At 31.3% G+C, this 21,822-nt stretch overlaps 1 protein-coding gene across 4 annotated transcripts in view; it reads right to left on the bottom strand.

Moving 5' to 3' along the window:
* LOC110992585 (Kv channel-interacting protein 4) overlaps nt 1–21,822 on the bottom strand; it is a 147,155-nt gene that overhangs the window by 26,625 nt on the left and 98,708 nt on the right. The gene's annotated exons all lie outside the window — the stretch shown is intronic.

Below are 21,822 nucleotides of genomic sequence, written 5' to 3' on the forward strand. Positions count from 1 at the left end.
GAAAGGCTGGAGACTCACCTTACGCTTAGCATTCTGGCAATGTGAGTGTTCACGATATCACAAAACATCAGATGAGCCTCCTGCCCGTTTGCCACGCATACCAATAAACTCCCGGTGTTAATAAGTAAATACCATAATTTGAGTACTCATAACCAAACCCAGCAAATATTGTCTAGAGACACGATAAGTCACGCGATCGCGTGATGAGACGTTATAGCCTAAAGTTTGCGGTGCCATATAAACATTTCATAAAGCCTAGAAATCCACAAAAACTTTTCATGTGAAGTATCTATAAAATGTGTGTGACTATTTATAAAATATATTTCCAAAAAACTGCTTCAGTTACGCCCGCTTACGCGTCGTGAGGAAACCGGCGTTCTAAATCAAACAATGGGAATGTTTCAGACCTCATTCTGAGGATAGACGTCAAAGCTTGTCAAAAGAAACGGATGATGAAATATGTCTCCACATTATATAGCTTATAAGTCATAATAATAGTTTGAATATTAAATAACATGAGCTTATAAAGAGAGGACGCCCACTGAGGAAATCTGGGAAGATAAAACAAAAGAGATAGCGGGGAAAGATTGCGAGAGAAAATAGTAGCGAAGATGAGAGACAAAACAATATAAGAGAGAAGAATTCGATGGAGTCCTTCATTCATTCGGAAGTGAATATTAAATATAACATAAACTTAATGAAATCCTTGTAGTACTCGAATAAAGACTATTTTTATTTTATTACATAATACGAATCCAGAGTCAAACCACGGCTGAAATGGTCGATTATGTTAAAACCTTATTAGTTAACTTAAAAGAAGAAAACAGTTCTTAATCGTCAATACTACGTTATGGTATTTAAGTTTTTGTTTAAGAAAATTGAATCTATATTTTCATAAAACAGTCGAAATAACGATCTATTGAAATATAATTGGAAAAATCTCTTGAAATTAATTTCTAGCTCAGTAATGCAGCACTATCGTTCACAAAGGCACTTTCGATAATCCGGTGTGAATATACGCTTCACTGATTCACATTTGTAATGAAATTAAATTAAACGGCTTTATGTTTTAAAATAGTCTAAACTTTAAATAAAACTTCTTGAACGGTTAAAAGCGATACGATATTTTCCTTTACCGTATGAGCCAGTGTTAATTGCGCCAAAAAAGAATCATCTAAGCCGGTAGGCCAATGTGTTTTCCGCATATAATAAATACATATGTTATAATTAAAAATGAAATTGAATAATAGCATGTGAACCTTGGCCGTTAAATTTAATATTTCACAATAATTAGTAATAGTTTATGATAATAAATCGTAAACATACAATTAATCACTATCAACTATTCGATAAACCTCAGTTTAATCAGAATTGAAAAGTGTTGTTCAAATAACGTGCAAATATTTACCAACTACCAACGTTTGATTTCGATTGTTGCCATCGCCCAAATAAAATAACTTGTAGGTAATCAGTTGTTTGGCAGCGAAATACACTTTTATTGGCTTCAAGCTAGCGTAAATACACAGCTTTATTGCTAACTGATTCTCTATCTACTTTGTAAATAAGTATATTAGGGAACTAAATAAATATCTGTTCTTATAATTATCCATTAAATATTCTATTCTTTCATAAGAACAATATTTCACCCACGTTTCAAAACTCACTCACATACTACTACTAACAATCATCAAAAAAAGAACAAACATTAATAAAAAAATAAGTTTTGCTGAGAGTTTATTGCCAGTTTTTCTCTTCCGCTCTACGCCCTTGATTTGAGAACTGGCAGTAAATGTAAAATTAGAAGCATTTTAATACATTAAATTTCTTTTTTTGGCGTTCATAAGTGTACATTATGTTACCAACATGAATAAATGATTAATTTGAATTTGAATCTTAAACGACAGAAATCATTGTCTAGTACCAATATGAAGTTAACATGTCAAAAGGACCAGCTGCCCACGACACAGGGAATCATACTAATATCCTTTTTATTATCTAAAAATAATGATTGTTCTGTCTTTCTACAATGGCAGAGCAACGCACTCAGTTAATCGTCCGATTAGTAAATCATTAAGTGAACCTTTGAACTCTCTACTTTAATGTGACATTGTTGACTGTCATGAAGGTCTGTAAGTATTGAAATAGATATTTATTATTTTTTTATTTGTTTAGCTATTTCTCATAGATATGAGAAATAGCTAAACTGTTAAAAGAATATTTATTACAATATAAAAATGAAGTGATAGGTTTAACAAAACTATATTTGTATATCCTGGAGAGGTAGGATTGTGAACAGGAATTTCATTGGTCAATTTAATTCACTACTCGGTTCCAGTTAAGATTTATTAGTTTGAATCTGGGCCAGCGATAAAACCGTTGAGGAGCCACCTGATAGTTTTCACTTTGTTTGCTCTGTGTTTACTATTTCGATACGTGCCAAGAGATTATATCTTTCTTTATGTGTTGTCATAATGTTTATACTTAATACTACTGAAAAGCCTTATTCTAAAGAACGGTAACGTGTAGTAATTTTGACAATTTATAATAATTAATTTATTATGATTTCTTTTTAATAATTCATTTGGGTAAAATTAAATAAAATTTAACATTTTATTCCTTACTTCTAATGTCTTGTTTCTTATACGTGTTTGTATTTTGTATGGAATAAAACAAATCTCAATTATTATGTTAGTAATTAAGTCATAGGATTTTTTTTGATGACCACGATTTTGTGCCCTAAAACCAATTTCATTGACTTTTCTTATAGAGAGAGAGTAGGATGTGTGGTCATAGAAACAGTTGACTTTTCTTCTTTTATAATATTATTTAGTTTGATTAGTTTGTAAACGACAGTTATGTGTTTACAATAAAAACTAGTGGAAATTTTGAAATGTGATACGTAAAGAATTTTTAAACTTTGTTAAAACAGTTCTAAAAGTATAGTTAAAGTTAAAAAAGCAAAGTTAAAATTCTTGCTTTATAAGTGGACAAGCTTAACATACAAAGCATGAGAATGCTAGCGACCACATAAGTTCTAACCGCTAACTCAAAAGCGGGTGTAAACTGCATATTCTAGTTAACCGGTATTTCGGCAAACTTTGAACTGTATGAGAATGTCTTTTCTATACTAATATTATAAAGAGGAAAGGTTTGATTTTTTGTTTGTTTGTTTGTATGAATTGAATAGGCTCCGAAACTACTTGGCAGATTTGAAAAATTCTTTCACTGTTGGAAAGCTACATCATTCCTGAGTGACATAGGCTATATTTCATTTTCAAAAAAATAGGCATCCTTACTAAAATTACGATAACATTAACATTTGTTTATTATTTGATACAATTCTAACAGATGGCGCTGAGTTAAAAGTAGTAGTTTGGCAAGACGACGTTTGCCAGGTCAGCTAGTCTATACATAAGTATACATATAGTACAATACAATTTATAAAGTTTTTAAACTATAAGGAGGTATATGCCCTACATACAATTTTACCGACAAATACGGAAAAAGTACGTACGTACAAATTACAGAATATGTCAGGAGTGAAACTTTATTATAAGTATTTTTATTAAATTGCAATTACATACAATCTTAAAATGAAAACGGTTTGTTATGAAGCTATGAATAGTTAAGCATATCAGTATGCAACAAATACATATTAAACGATCGAACGTTCGAGATCAGAGATAATTGAAAAACAACACAGGTTTGACTTTGCTTCATATTTATATACCAAATAGTTTTCCCGTGTTCAGAGTAACGATCACGATGCGTCAATATTTACTTTTGTGTACAGCAAAATTAACCGCAAGCGAATAAACCAGACGCGTATTGATTACTTGTGTAGTATATATAGATAAAACAAGCAGCATATTCGAGAAAGAAACAAAGAGAAAAAAACTCAGTAAGAAAGGGTGAAGAACCTAATACCTACTCTTAATAACTTATGGGATACTCTATTTAATGACAGGGCAATTTGTGATTTGTTGACGCTTATTTTATATCAATAGTATAATATAATATATCAATATTTAGATATCATTCTTAAATTGTACTTAATTTCTTAAAATAATCATAATCCATATATGGCTGTTGTAAAAGTATTAACAGTGCATACAGTTCAATAGTTATTACTGGTAGAATGTGCTACACAATTCCAATAATATAGTAGTATGAAGCAACGTAAGTAATTTATGATTTATTTATAAATCAAAATTGTTTTGTTAATGTTTATGGGTTTATTACTTATAATAAAATCATAATTTAAGCTATATCAAAAGTTGCTTATATTTATATTATTGCAATTGTGTAGCACATTCAAAGTATTATACAATGAAATGTAAATGACACTCAACGTGTATGCAAAGGACGCAAGTTATTTCAATCCCGGCACCTGTTTGTTAATTTTATCAATCGGTCTTCATTAAGATTTCATTAAAATTATTGTCTTTAGATTTAGTAATGATATATAATTAATATACGAAGAACAATTTATTCAGTTTCCATTTTATTTAGTCCATATTTCCCGGTCCAAAGCTTTTGAAACTAAATCATTTACGAACATAAAAAGAAAAAATCTTTCATTAAGGAGTGTTATTTGTGCACAAGTCCAGTTAAAGTGCATTGTTATCCGTAACTAGAATGGGATTCAATTTCCTGTGGTTAAGTCTGGCTGGACAGGTGCGAAATGGCGTGTGTGTCGGAACTCTGAAGATTCCGTTGTTCATGTAATAATGGTAACCTTAATTAAACTCACACACAAAACGTATTACTTGAAGCATATTATTCTTAGTTAGTTAAATACTGTTTAAAATGTTCTTTTTTATGAATAATAAAAATAATTTTTACCGTATACACATACAAACCATATTGTTAGGCATTTGTATTTTGAATTTAGTTAATCCATGTTTGACTATAAGTTCATTTCTTCTACGATCGATTGATCTACCGAGAACACTGGCAAGTAAATTGGTAGTTACTTTTTTTACTTACACCAAAAAATTGCATATATCACAATGTACCATGAACTAAATGATGATAAAATATTGCCAGTTAAGAGTAAAATTAAGTAATTCGATAATTAAAAACTAAGATACTATTCTACTTTAAACTTAACATAGACATTTTTAACAGATACCTTAAAAATATAGGAATCCAGTTTTAATTCGACTTAAATACCGGAAAATAAATCGCATACAATATCCTCCTACCTATAAAATAAAGCTTCAAAAACAACAGAGTACCAACAAGAGAAGATAGATTATAAATTTGGAAAGAGGATTAAACTAGTCCCGTCAAACTGACGCTCAAAATCTGTTGGCTTTATCGATAATCAGTATGATTCGTTGGATAATGAAATGTACATTATCGTTTAGTAATGAGCGGTTTTGGTTGTTCTATGCATGGCATGTATCTGTCAGCTGACAGTTATGACAGCTTTGGATAGACTGACAGCTTTAATTCTGGTTGATAATTTATATTCATATATTTCTATTTCTTATATAACATATATACCAATGGCACTACTACAAGCTAGGCCTGGGCGTCAGATTTATGCTCTGTGATAATTGATTGGTGATCAACCTTCTGTGACTGACACACACCGGATTTTGGGCTCTAGGGCATGCCTGTTTCCTCGCGTTGTTTAAACAAACGAGTTTGTGTTAAATGCGCACATACTACACACACTAATCAACTTGGCACCTGATTTAGCGATAATGATACTTTGTGAGGTGCCTAGTTAACTTCTGCGTGAAGTTAGACAGAAAGTCGATCCTACGACCTCAGCAAAGAGAGCCGCATGTTGAAATGTCTAGGCCAACACTGTTTTTATTATATTTTTATATTGGGGTATTATAATCCATATGGTACGGTAGTATTGATGAGAAACAATGATATATGAAATCTACTGGTACATCAAGGTATATATTCCATAATTAATGTGAATATCATTTGAACAGGCATTAATAATTAATTAAACAAACTTATTTTTACATTTGTTGTAATTTTATATTTATTATTATTATTAACTGTTAATTATTATTATTACTATGTTGGAAAATTGTATATACTGATTTGTGTGTTGGAAATTAAAATTGCTAATGATTTATTAAAGCGTGTCGGAAATATTATAGTATATAATTTCCAAAATAAATAAATAAATAACTCAATGGAAGTTAGCTAATGAAAGAGATATTACGAATATTCCATAACTCTTGCATAAAATTAGTCAGTAGTACAATACGTTTACCTCAAACTACTCTCTCAGACCTATATAAGATATATTTCCAAGCATACACATAAACTTTCTTCCTGTTCATGAAACTAAATTTAAAAAACTAAAACACTGTATTTGTACTTTTATTTAAGTACCCTTTCGTTCCCTCCGAATGTGTTATCGCTGTGACGAAATGGGACAGCTTAGTACTTTAGTTAAAACAGCACATTTATCATGTAAATACTACAATAATACATAACTAAGGTTTTTAATACATCATAATGAAACCATTTGCATACAAATATTTCCAATAGAGTGATAATTAGCAAAATGGCTAAACGAGAACAATTCACAATCACTAAAGGTATCTATTATGTAAATCGGTACGATCGCGCGCTTATGAAATGTAAATGAGCTGTAATGACGTCACGGGGTTGGGACTTATTGTAGCAACAAGTGATATTGGATATTGGTTTATCTTAGATTTACTGTCTGTGTTTTTTCTTTATAGCCTATATAAGTGACAAAGTAGTACCAAAACTATAAGTCACATATTTAATTTTTAAATATTATTCCAATTATATTAACTATACGTCTACTATTTTTCTTAGTTTGTTTATGTCGGCGAATTGTAGGTGAGGGCACATCGAATATAATGTGTAATAATGAGTAATATTTTTTATTTTATATCATTGAAACCTCTAAATAAAGACAATTTTAGGATCGGGCTGAATTTTGCTACCATATTGTTGACGTTTTAATTAACCCTATAATAAAATATTCATCACGAATAAATTAATAGAACACTGAGCATTTATCTAACGTAGCGTAATACATATTTTTATGTGTTAGGACATTTAAAACAATGATTTAACAAGTAAGGGTTAGGTTAGGAAACAGTTTGCTTCCAACAATTGGCATCGTTGGAGAGATGGGATGCGTGTGCACAAATAATCACAGCAGGCGTGGAAGAGGTCGGAATTGCTTGCAGAGCCTCGAGTGACTAAGAGTCAATAATTAATCCACAATTGATCGATCTCTTATCTGCATCCCAGTAACCAAACCCTATGAAGACAATCCATTCATCATCCATATTTGTAGTCGCTCACGGTGTGAATTCATAAGAATTGCATTATTTATAAATTAGCTAAAACGTCACTATAGAATGGAGTTTATCAAAAAACCATTTAATTTTGTAGTGAAACTTCTTTATCGCCGTTGGATAAAAATTCTCGTCACATTTTTCGGTTACGCGTCCCATTTTTCCGATACACGCCATCTTTTTCAGGTCCCTACCACGGTTGATTCAAGAGATTCGAAATTAATAACAAAAATATGTAAGAACGATGACAGTGATAGTAATAATTCTATTAATTAATGAAATTCTAGAATATTCTTAGTAATAAGTAATAAGGTAAAATCAAATATTGTATTATGTGTATTCATGTTTATGATACCTACTGATATGTTTTAGGCTTATAGTTTAAAAGCCATTAAACTTTATCTAATTTATCTTTAACTTGTGTAAAGTTGTATGTATTGGTTTATTTATTTATATTATTATATAGTAAATCATTTTTCGAAAAATAAGGTTGTAAAAAAGTTTTACTTCTCACTTGTATACACTGGTATACGCACACATTTTTTTTTATTCTTAAGTCTCTTAAGTCATTTAACTCGTGAATTAGTGAAGTAAGGACTTATTTTTATTATTAATAAATGACTGATAAATGATGAATTTTTACTTACCACCCAAAACAAACGTACATAATATTATTTTAACGAAAATTGACGAAATGAAACATTTTTTTCGTTTCCTGTAATGTTTGATTATCTGGACATTTTTTACATGACTTGGTTATACTATGTTGTATTTTAATTTTTATATTAATAAGTTTTCTACTGTAAAAGTAGGGAATAAATAAATAAATAAAATTACTCCATATAGTCCTTAAAATAAAAGATGAGGTCATTGCCCTATCTAACATATAAGTAACTCGACACCATTTGTGGTTTGTCCCCAGACGCGGCGGGCAAATTGAGCAGATTTATTACTGGCCATATCACCGAGATTTATTTAGATGTTTGGGGTTTTGGATGACTTTGATTAATCTTGATCAAATTAAATTGGGCCTTTAACCTACGGTACTAATGTGTTAGTTCAGTAAGTTTTACTGTAATTTGAAACTGATAAAAACAATCTGTGTATAAGTCATATATGCACTGTTTATATGACGTTGCTTATACGAAGTAATTAACTACAACCAGACTTGTTTCACGATCCTCTCATCAACACTAACTATGGAAAGCTCAGTTGTGTATCGTGCAGCCCGGACATTCAACACAATTTAAGCCTTGACTTGTTTAAGCTACTGCGAAATATGCTTAAAGGAGTATTAAGAATATCCATAGCGCTCAATAATATGCATCATGATCATGTCCCACATGTATGTGGGTAGTTTATACACTACCTTCACTTTCACACCATCAGACAACTATGTGTATAATATTTTTGATTAATCCTTTGACCTTTCTATTAAGTTTTGTAAATGTTAAACCGTTTTGTATATTTTATATATTCATATATTCCATCTTTAGCATACTCGTTTTTTGGTATACATAATTTAACCACATAAATAAATAGAAGAGTTGATGAGTATGAAATTCATCATGTATTGTAAGTTTGGTCCAACTGTCTTGAACAACAAGTTACAAATTTTGTACAGTTTATGCGTCCTATAATGAAAACATCCACTGCTATAACTATAAGTAATGTATAAAAGGTTTTAACTCATTATGAATGTTTTTAATTCTATGTAAATGTTTTTGCTATGTATAGAAATCCTGACGAGTTCCTTGTTACTACAATCCAATTTACAGACGCCTTCGTGGTATAGCGTTGTAGCGTTAGCCTTCAGGCAACTTGTGGCAAATTACTTAGTAACTGAGACATAAGCATGAGCCTCGGGGTGTAAAATAAACAACTACTGGCGAGATCATGAAGGATTTTCAATTAATGTATGCAAATAAGCAATTTATAGCCAAAATCTATTTAACGTATTGCACCTTAACAGGGCCAGTATATTTTTTAATGTTCTATAAACAAATATAGCCTGAGTTACATAGTGTAATAATAATAATACCTATTTATTTCTGATACCTTTACACTTAAACACATTTATATTTCTATCTCATTCTTTTCAGGTATCTGTGTGCCTGTTTTTGGTAGAAGCGTTCTTTAAATCCCGCCATTCCTGTCTGCATTGCCATATACCAGTTGTTGTTTCCTTAAGTTGATTTATCCACCTTATTGTTATCCTCTTTTTTGTTTATTGTACATTGGGCATCATATCAGTACGTTAGGTTACTCAGGTTAATATGGTATTCTACTCATTGCAATCATTAAAAAATACAAATCTTTTCTGTTAAATCTTGTCTCCGGTTAATTGCCATTTTGTGCTATCGGATGTTTGAAATATATAGTTACTTAGTATATAAATGAGAAACTTATTTCGAATATATTCTCTAAGTCGTTCTAATGTTTATAATAACTTGAGCAGGGCAATTAACGCTTGTATGAGGCAAGCACTTATACGGTGCAAGTTACAATGTGTTAATGGATGTAAGTAAAATTTTAAAACACTAATTTACACTTAAATATTACAATGAATATACATATTAAGGATAAAGTTGCTGGTACATGGTAGAGAGTGACACAGTTCAGCATTACTGATTCAAAAGGGGCTACTGCCAAAAAAGAGTACACAGATATTATATAAATGTGTTTGGTGTAAGACATTTGAATTTTTCTTTAGAAGTCGCGTTAACTGAAGAAAGAAAAAAAATGCTTTTTTTATAGAACAGACAGAAAGGAAGCTTATCTGATATTGTGTGATACCGCCTATAGACTCTCACCATTCTAAAAGGCTCTGTGTTTGTGTCAAATTCAAATTCATATATAATTTATTAATGTAGGTAACATAATGTACACTTATAAACGTCAAAAAGAAATATACATTAAATTTAAAAAAAATCTGTGTTGCCGGCCTTTATTTTTTTTTAGATTCTTTTTTGATATGCTGTAATAAAAAAGTATGTGAAGACTCGAAAAAACAGTCAGTCAGTTCAAAAAGGAAAAAGACACAGAGATAAGTTGGTCCCATGTTAAATTTTTCCAGATGTTCAAGTAAAAAACGTGGAAGTGCAACTTGCAGTTAAAGACGTCTACGACTCGAAAATTAGCCACTATTACGAACATTTCACAAAGGAAACTTAATTCGGCAAACTATAAAGAAACTCCAGAGCAACTGAATTCGAGGTTGCTACTTAAGCGAAGTTAGAGATTTCTTTAATTGTTTCTAAGAACGTGCAGTTCTACAATTGCAAGTTGTTAGTACATAATAGCTTTATTAGATTTCACTTGTTGAAATACTGTTAAAAGATATATTATGTACAACTAACATTTATCGTACAAATCATTTTGCTTATTTATTATTTATTTATGTATTAACACTCCGTTACAAGTATACAGTAAAATTAAAATAATTTAATAAACACAGGGTAACTGGCGATTTTGAGCCATCTCTGCCCTCTTCCAGGCTAATAAAACATACGTAAACTGTGAAAGGGATAGCTATTTTAAAAAGCATACGCGTGAACTAATTCAGATTAACTGAGTATGATCAGGCAATACTGCCCGTTTATACAATCTATAAGTGATAAAATTGTGAAATAAGCTGTTTTATTATGAACCACCTGTGACCGCTGTGTAATACTTTAGAAGCACGAAAACTTTTACCATTTAAAGTTTGAGAGATCTTAATCATCTAGAAATAAACTGATTTGTGGTAATTTATTATGTTTAAAGGTTAATGATATCTTTGACACAGGGTAGGTATTTTAAGGCTGTATTTTATAATTTATAAGCAATGATGACCTTTGGCTTGAGGTCGTGCATTGTACTCATCACCCGACTTATCACGGCGTGTACGCAGAACATCATGGAGAAATAGGCATGCCTTAGTCCCCAAAAATAATAGCGTGGGACAGACAGAATATGGATTACCTATTACGAAATAATGTAATTAATAAACAGGTTCGAACATCTGACAAGAGAAAAAAGAGCTTCTTTTTTGTTGTCACATTATTTACAGAACTTGACATTTCAATAGTTTCTCGCTGACCACAACTTGCAGCGCAGTTTGATGATATGTAATATTAACGATAAATGAAATAATAATAATAATTAAGAAAATATTGTGTATAAATATTGATATTAATCAATCTAATCATGCCGAGAAACAGCGGAACAATAATATAATTGTGTTTTTTTTAACATCACTTGGGCTTAGAACCCTTCCTTCTTCTTTTTATTTGAAATATAAAATAGAATCTTATCGTCAATTTGTAAAAATGCTGTTAGTTATTAAGAATTCTAAATATGATTATTTTAAAATAAAATATTTTTAACCAAAAAATATGAAGATAAGAATTACAACAAACTACAATTTAGTCAAAAGTGCTTTTATTGTTTATTTATAAAAAAAAAACAACTGATCCAATAACAAATTTCGCTATTAAAAACGTTAACCAATTATAAGTTAAGTATTAGTAAGCATTGAATTATAGATATTTATTATAAAAGACACTATTATGGGATATTCAATAAAAATCTAAAGACGAGAAACCTAAGGAATTAATTGATCAGATTGAAATCTGCTCTGTCAGTCAGTTAAGATAATACGGCTAAGCCCCAATCCCATTTAAAAGTCTGCGGCATCGATTTGAATTTGTGAACACGGTCCCCGTGATTCAAAATGGCCGCCAATGGAAAATTCAATCCTATTTCGCATTATCCAAGGGTCGAGCGAAATTGAATTATGTAAACTTGTACTTTGACCAGTAAAGATGTTGACGAAACTGTTATCTTTAGAACCCTATCACTCGATTAATAGCAGCAAATATGTTTCTCAATATTTAACAGGTTAAGTAGTAGGTTCGTAGATTGTTATTAATTATACCCTTCATTTGAGGCCTACATTTGAGAGGTAAGGCTTCAGATAATTGATGATGATGATGGGTTAGCTAAGGAAGATTCCCATAATCAACCCTGCAAGATTTGGAAACTTCAAAGTCCAATCTAATCCAGCCCGGATTAGATATAAAGTCATCTCATCTAGGGACGTGGTATTGCCCTTTCCTTTGACAACAATATTTAATTCAACGTGCGGCACTCATCTCCAAGGTTGTAAGTTCGATCAAATTTTGACTCTGAAATTTATGCGGAAAATATCACAAAGGTTTAATTCGCATAATGTTAGTTTTCCCCGTTCAACTAAATTATGCTCTTTATAAATAACAAGTATACTAACAACATGAACACTACGTACAAACAATTACATCGCTGACAGCAGCGGTTTTAAATTACAAAGCTATGTTTAGTGGTGCTTATACGAATTTATGTCACACATGTGCTGTGTTCTATGCAACAAATAAGTAGATAGTACTCTAACCTTTTGTATAATAACATTTTGTGTGATCAAAAATATATGAATATATATTGCGTATATTATAACAATTTAAAAAGGTATTCCTTGTTCCAAATTTGAAATTCTTGATAAACCATTATTGTTTTAACAAAGCCATTGTTCAACGCATCTCTCGCCGCGTCCTATTGCGAACTTTGACATCCAGTCGATTTTCATTGTTCAGTTATAGTTTCTAAATAGCCCAAGTATTTTGATTTAGAGGGACTTTGAAACTTTCAAGACGTCTCTCCATTCAACGATTACGCATACAGTTGTGGTACAGCCATATAATTAAAATTAATTTTTTTTACATTTCGAATTATTCTTAGATAGATAGACTATTCAAGTAATAGTCAAAAAACAGTATCTAAAAATATATTAATGAATAAAAATTGTATAATTGAGTATATAGTATTTCTAAAGCTAGTATTTTTTTGGTTATTTGTTTGTAATCGAACCCGCAAACTAAAAGCACAGCAAGAATTCGCAGCAAGTAGTGTTGGCTTAGTGGCTTTAACCTTAATCCCTAGTGTTCAAACCTAAGACCGACGTGCACCAACCAGACTTTTTGTCTATGTAAACATTTAACACTCGCTTGTATTGTGATGGCATACATGTGAGTAAAACCGGCACGCCTTACACCAAAAGTCGACGGTGTGTGTCAGACATAGGGTTGATCACCTAGTTGCCTATTAGAAATGATCATGGAACAGATGCAGAAATCTGGGAGCCGGACCTAACAGGTTCTTTATTAGTATATAAATAAATTAATGGCGTATGTATAAAAGTATTCATCACCTTTTAAGTCTTAGAGCGTTACACGGCCCTAAAATCAGGCGCAATATCGGGGATGTGTTGGGGAGCACCCTAGATAGCTCCCTAGGCAAATCGTACCCTCGTTCGTATGCTACTGCCACTACCACCATTGTCCTGATATTGCTACTGACTTTATGGCCGTGCGTAGACGCTTATACAATGTAGTATGAATGCCCAATATTGTCTATGAGATCCTTTACAAACGGAGCCGCAAAATTATTCAACAACCTCATCGCTGTCTTTTGTCACAAACGTGTGCACATTGCAGCATGTTTTATTCAGGTCTACCCGCCACTACAGCCTTTATATGTAGGAATCCTAAGTTGGAATCAGAGAGGCAATCAAATTAAAAACGGTTTTGGTTTAGAATGGTTTTAATTATGTAATTCTTTAGCTTCTTTATATATTTTTTGGGTATAAGTTGGGATTTTATTTCGTGTATTCATTTTTGTTGATTTAGATTTTTAATTAGGACAGTATTGTGATTTTTTAATACATACATATTTTGCGAAATTAAACGCACGCCCATATATATTATTAACATTTATTTTGGTACAAGTGCCTAAGTTTGTATGTTTCCGGAGAATAAATTATTTAATTATTAACGACATTCATCTATCTCTCATCACCAAAGCCTAAACGTACTGTGACAGAAAGAGACCTATCCCACGTTTTTATTATTTAGAAGACTCAACATGTTAAAATGACTTTTAATGATTATATAATTATTAAAGTGTATTTTCTTTATCTTCACTCGCGTAAAAGACAAATTAATAATTTAACAAATACTATAAGAAAGCAAAAAAAAAACAAATAATATACGAATATTGATCCTACCTCGACCTAGACATCAGAAAATGTCTATTCTAGGAACTCTTGGGTTCGCTAAGTTAATACCCCTTATAATTTGACGCCCACGCCATTCAAGTATAAGTATACATTACTTCTTACTTACTTCTTGGAATTGTTATTCCATGATTTTTACCTAAGAATTTTCAGATATTATGTGGCAAATAAAAGCTAGCTTTTGAATAACAGTGACCAAAGGGGTGAATCTATTTTTGGGGCACGTACGAGGCAGATTTAGCACGTTACGGGGTACAAGTTTATTGAGGTCTCGTGATTCGGGAGAGTTAATCTAAATACTTTTACTGAATTTTAAATGAATTTCAATCTGATTGATTAAAACGTATTCTGTGACTGTCTGCCTTCTAAGGCTCTCATCATGTACTCTCTCAATAATTTCAAGAAAGTGTTTAATTATAAAAATCAATCGGCCGTTCTCGGCTACGGCTATTTTTTAATCATTTGTTTATATTTATTTAATTATACTATACGCGTATACAAACGCACTCCTCTTAAACGGCTGTACCGATTTGAATGATTTATTTGTATGCGGGTGGCTCAATATATTGTTTAGATTTATAAATGCGCCCGGCAGATGGCGCTGGTTATTTATCTATACCACAAATAAAGAGCTGGTATATATATAAATCTTCTAAGCCATTTAGGAGTTCGTCATTGAACTCCTAAAATTCAAGTGGAGTCGAGAATGATTTAAATTATAAAATATTTTTTTTGTATTTATAAATATAAAAATACAATTATTATACGTACTTCAATTTAAAAATATTAGATAATCCTGAATAAAATGAATACACGGTTCATATATGCCTTAGTAATATTTCTTCTTATTTTCTTTTATTATATTATATAGTAAAATAGTGGAAATAAGGTATTGTGCACAAAAAACCTGCACATTTAGCGCCAATTATTTGTTACACTGAACATGGAAAGCCACATCCGTAAAATGCTAATTCATATTCGATTCGGACAATGTGGACAGGAATCGGAAGTAGGGTAGCGTTGAAATTCGAATTTCGAAAACGGGTTTGAAATACCGCCGCCATCTTGATTTACTATTGTAAAATCGAGCGATCCCTGGTTGAACGATTTAAACGGCTTTGTATTACTAAATAAAGGTACTAGATTGGATAAAGTGGCTTTTGTTATATTCCTTTTATATAATGTATAAAGCTTTTATATAAATTACAAGTTTTTTAGTGCTTTTCCAACACCAAGCAAGTGATTCAAATATATAACACCTATTTCACTTTCATTAGTGTACAATTCTATCCAAAAGTGATGTATTGAAAATTTTGTTCTATTTCTATACAAAATCTTACACCTATTTAAAAAAATCCTACAACAATACTGTACAGTGATAGATATGATCAAAGATAACACAAAATAAATTTGATTCAAACGTGTCAACAAACATATCGTGCCAAAAAATGCGATTAAGAAAAATATTTATATTTTCCAAACAATTGCTTCTTAAACAGAAAAGTTTTGAGTAATATGTGTTTACAGTTTCAACCAAAAAATACACAGTTTTGAATATATACATTACACACACTAAATACTTGAAGGTTATAAAAATTAAAATAACATATTCACAATATTACAAACCTAACGTTTAATATCAATCAATCGTGAATGCATATGTTATTTATAAATTTTCTGACATTACACACCTGCATTGGTGATTTAAAATTTTTTCGAAATGCCAGTATTATTGACATTTTGTTTTTAAGAGTTATAAAATGCATCTGTTATCGGGCGAGTTGTTCGTTCATCGAAGCGATGATCGCGTGTTGCTACGTACGTATAAATTGCAGCCGGTGTGCAAATTGAACGAATTCATGTTCACAATTTCGTATTTGTCATGCAAATTGTATATATGGAATTTTTACGTGGTTTTATTAAGAGCGTTATTACCTTCTTTCTGAAAACAACTTCAAATAATTACCTTTACTTCATACTTTACGTAATAGACTAGAGTCTATCCATAAAACGATGCGCAACCGAGCTGTCTCTGGTAAGGCGCGTCCGCGGAAGCCGTAACATGCATAGTGGGAAGTCTAGATTCCCTTTAAAAAAAAAAAAAAAAATACGTTTATTTTGGAACATAAGATCTTCTAGGTATCACTTATTCCACGTCAATCAATTCGAACTTGTAGGCATCCCTACACATCGGCAATGACAGAGGGTGTAGGCCGAGAGAAAAAGCCGGCGTAAAAAACTCTCGGTACTCTTTTAAAAAAGCAAATCATCAAACAATATTTAAAACAAATATATCAAATTAATTAGAGGCAGCCTGCCCAGCACTAGTCCCAGGCCCTTTTATCAACTAGATAATCAATAACTTTAAATAGGACATTGTACTGGACTGAATGTGGGTGTGATGTGTGCGACGTAATTTTATGATTTTATTAACACTTAAAAGAAGAATCGAGAAGAACCACTTTAAAGCTTGTCTACTCATCAACGTCATCAACATCGTCATCATCTGTTTTGTTTCCAAATAAATAAATAAGTATCCATTTTATAGTGTTTTAATTTTACAACCCTTTCCACTCTACAACACATATATATGTTCCAACAGATTCGAGTTAATCATAGTATCATATATGTCAACTATATGGCAATAAACCACGAGTCGAAACGTCGATCTATGTCAATGAGATAAATTTAAAGTGATTTTTTTAGGTATGTTTAAAGTACTATTATGTAATTACATTATCTTACTGACCTTTGTACCCAAAACAAAAACCAATTATACTGAAAATTTTGCCAAAAATGGAATTGATAATATGTACATAAAATGGAGATGGTGTTAAATTGTGTGTATATAGGGGTGTGTACGTGGAGAGTGCTCATGATGCAGGTGATTCAGCGCTATGGACATTCTTAATACTCCGTATTCCGCGATAGTTTTAGTATTCTGTTTCTTGTTTTTTTTTTGTGTTGTATAACTGACATGAATAGTTTGTGCAAACAAATTAACTGTATATAAATTTTTCTTTCAAAAAACACAAAGTTAAATAATGTTTTTAAAACCATATACACATAATTGCTATTTAATGATTTTAAAATTCTTATAAATCCAATGCCATAATTTAACTTATTAGCATATTTTTTTTAAATTAAATCTCCTTCCTATCTTTTTTGTTTCACCCCAAGATAATTTAATTTTTATGCCTTTATCAGAGTTGATACGCGTCAACCCTAATAACATGGATGACCAAGGGATGACCCTAATTACGTTATATAGCTGCCCTCATAATTACGGCATCAATAGAAATATAATTCCAAATTTATGATTTAATTTTGAATTATTTCGTATGCTAAAAAGCTAAGACTCCTTTTTTTATGTAATAGGAGGCCAACAAGCAGGCAGGCTTACCTCATATTAAGTCATACCACCGCCCATCTCTCTTCTTCTTCAAGTGCCACTCCATTACTGGAGGTTGGCCGTCAGTTCTCTGAACCGCGTCTTATCCTGCGCCAGATGCAGCAACCCCTCCGCCCTCGCAATACCTGTCCACTCCCTGACGTTGCGAAGACATGAACCACCGCCCATGAGCACTCACATTGCCAGAAGAGTCGCAACTGCATTGCAGGCCTTTTAAGAATCGCAGGAATCCTAAAGGTCCCTAATTCGTGGCAAAAACTGCCTTGATAACGCTCAGATTCAGGACGGCAGACATAAGTTTTCTCCGGTACTTATCGACAATTGCTCGAGAAAGACGGTTCTGCCTCGGTCGTGCCAACCCATATGGCTAAAGCGTAAAGTACTCTCTCTAGGAAAGGGTTGGTGAAAACTGAAAAAAAAATCAACTCAATCACACAGCGAGTGAGTAATTTAATCTAACTTAAAAGATTAGATAGCTTACATATATATAACTCGTACGTATGTATGTCACTGAACTCCTCTTAAACGGCTGGACTGATTTGATTTTTTTTTACATTGGGTGGAGCCCTGGATGGTTAAGATACACAAATGAACCCGGCAGATGGCTCTGCACAGTCACTACTTTCATATTTTGTTAAATATCCTAATATCTGAATCCTAATAGTGAAATATCATGCAGGATAACGTTTGTCGGGTCCGCTAGTAACATATTATATATCGGCTACCACTTTTAAAATTATGTTATATGCTTTAATTTACGTATAACTTAAAAATTAAAAAAATAATTACGTATCTATTCCACAGTCGGATGTAGTCGGCTTGGAACCATCCAGCTTGCTTTATCGTCGGCTAACTTCGATTGTCCATTGTCTGTTCAACACCAATGGGAAACTTTGAATGGCAAAATATTTATTGAATACACGAATTTATTTGCTCATTATCCTAGAAATAAAAAAGTAGAATAACAAGAAATAAAAATGTAATTTTGTGTCTGATACCCCGTTAATTTAAAAACGCGTTTGTTAAAATATTTTTAACAAACGCGTTTTTACATACTTCGACTACACAAAGTGGCCTTAGCAACAATTGTTTAGTAAATCATTTTTTATTACATAATTAAGAACCCAACGCATAATTGTTATTGGATGATGATGGCGACCTTGTGACAGATCCAGCTTATCCAGTATAGATAATAGTTATATTGCGTTTAAAACAAATAATAAGTTTTATCCTGTATAAGCGTAAAAGAAAGGGTTATTTATATTATTGTAAATTTATTCTACGAGAAAATTCTACTTATTAACTTGAAAAAGGTAAACATTTTATTCAAAGCACTATTTTCTCAAGATGAAACAAAATGCTTTCGTTAAATAGAAACGAAATAGAAAATTCTTACAATAAATCTAGTTGGCTAAGGTAGACTCGTAAGCTTATTGCGCTCAGGCTCTACAAATCTAGATAAAGCCTATTGGTATGTTTGGATTAGTTTGTATAAAGACCGTTCATTTGTTTTTAGAAACGTTAAACCTCAATAATCTATTCTTAAGTCTAAGTTTATTATTAAATATAACGGCTGTATTAATATTTAAAAGTCTGTTAGCGTTATGTAGTTCAATCATTGTGCAGCAAGAAAAGTACGTACCAATACTTAAAGGCCGACAACGCAACTCTGGCATTGAGTGTCTACGGGCGGTGGTATCACTTAACATCTGGTGAACTACCAGTTTATCATATGTTCTATAAAAAAGGCGATATTCTATGTATGTGACTTGTGTGTGCGACTTGATAATGACTTGCCCATTAATATTAAATAAATTATTATCCCGAAACAGATACAGAAATCTAATGCCAAATTTAAAGGTCGTCGTTAAACTATTGTTGTGTTCAATTAAATTTTTGGATCTATTTACAAAATATTATTGCACATAAATGCAAGTCAAGTTTATTAATGCTCAGAATGGATCTGAGATATCATAATAATATTATCATTATTTTTTTTACATCTGAAATATTTATGGCGTCCTGGTATATTGTTTACATTATTAAAGACAAAGTGTCCGCATTACTAGTTTTAATTATCGTTCGATATATTTACAATTATTGTTAGGATAGTATGTGTCTTATAATATAACAAATTTCCTGTATCACTGTATTTTCATATTTTGTAAAAGCTATTAATATATTCAAGAAATAGAAAGCTAGAATAGGTATTACTTATTACTTTGTATTTTAATAATACTTCTTTAAATACTTTTACTTTATAATAATTCTTTATTTTATAATAACACTAGCTGTCCTCGCGAACTTCATTTCTCTTAAATGTTATTTTATTTAGCCCACCTTTTTTCTATATACCAACATGGAACATCTACATATTGTCGTAAAATAAGTATATAGTTTACTTTAACTAAAAAATAACTTCAATTGGTTAAATTTCATATACTATTTATAAAAATACGAACTAAATTGTTTAAGACGTGTGTAATATTTTATCAGATATATCTTTTTAGGAATTTCGTGCATTCTTCCTTGTTTCCGAGCAGTTCGTGATTAAGTGGCACTTTCTATATTCACTCAATTTCATTGTCAGCCCATCTCTTCTCTATTAAGCTGAAGATACAGTGAACTCTATTTTTTGTAAATTATATAACAACTTTTTTGTTAACAATAAGAGATGAATGTTTTGTATATCCTTAATTTTACGAATCTCGCAATTTTAGAATTTAATTTATTATTTTTTCATTTAATCCATTATAATTTCATCTTAACAGTTATGACTAATGCGACAAAACAGAATAAAATTATAGGTAACAATCTAATCTAAAGTTCAGTTGCACATACTCATAGGATCGTTAGTTCATACTCATATGATTTGTTTTTATCATGATTACTAAATAAATAAAGTACATTACATATCTATATCTTTCATTAGAAATATTTATACCGTGTAATAAATAAAAGTATACTCAACTTGGGCATCGACGAATGAATTAATTTGTGGCCACTTCAGCATTTTCATATTAAAACCTTCAACTAGAAGATAAAAGAAACACAATGTTTGCGATTCCAAAAAATGTATTTTTTATGGAATTCTCTTCGGATATTCTGTAGGTAAACTGCCGTAATATTTTCTTTGTTCCGTGAAGCGTGTACCATCTGGCGAACGTAAGAAATAGACGCATTTCCTTAACATGAGAACAACATGGAAATCAATAGGTTCACGTAGGCAAGGGCAATTTATTTACTCGACTTCAGACATTGAAAGTATTGTTCTGTTATAGCGTGGAGACAAAAAACAGTGTAAAAATGATTTGCTAATTATGTCGGATTTCCTTCAAACATACATAAGCCACACTTTTATCGGCATTCACAGTGAATCTAATGGGTCAACTGCGTCAAAAGTTGTGGGTTGCCATTATTGAAAATTGTGTTAGTAAATATGACATAGCCTAGTATATAGTCAAAAAATAATGACTTCGTGTGCCATTGACGGTCCTATAAAAAGTAGAATATTTTTGTAGTTAAGAATATTTAGTAAAGTTCCATCAACTTTCACCTTTGTCTTAATAGATATTACGAGTACCCAAAACTAAACAATTTTTTTTTCTAGTAATGTTTTACGCAATCGTTTAAACTTTATAATATATCGCAAGTATTTCAGTAACATACATGAATAAGAAGCCTTTTACACAAAAAAGTTATAAGTCCAAGAGACTTTCTCTACGCGTAATAAATTTCATTTATACATGACCTGTATTAGCGGTACATCGTAAGAACCATTATATACTTTGTATTCACTTCTTATAGAAAATGTATACACATATATTAGGTTTTCCATAAAATGTTCAATATAACGAAGTAACATTGATTAGCTACAGGAGACCTTTACCCTTCTTTCCACATCAATAAGTATTTATTATAAGGAAAATGGACCTCTAGAATTACCCTTTATCACTTATCGCATCAAACAATCATTCCCAGAAAAGCAATTTTGATTAATGCAAGTA

Source organism: Pieris rapae, chromosome 9 (assembly GCF_905147795.1).
Source record: "Pieris rapae chromosome 9, ilPieRapa1.1, whole genome shotgun sequence".
Taxonomy (NCBI): Eukaryota; Metazoa; Arthropoda; class Insecta; order Lepidoptera; family Pieridae; genus Pieris; species Pieris rapae.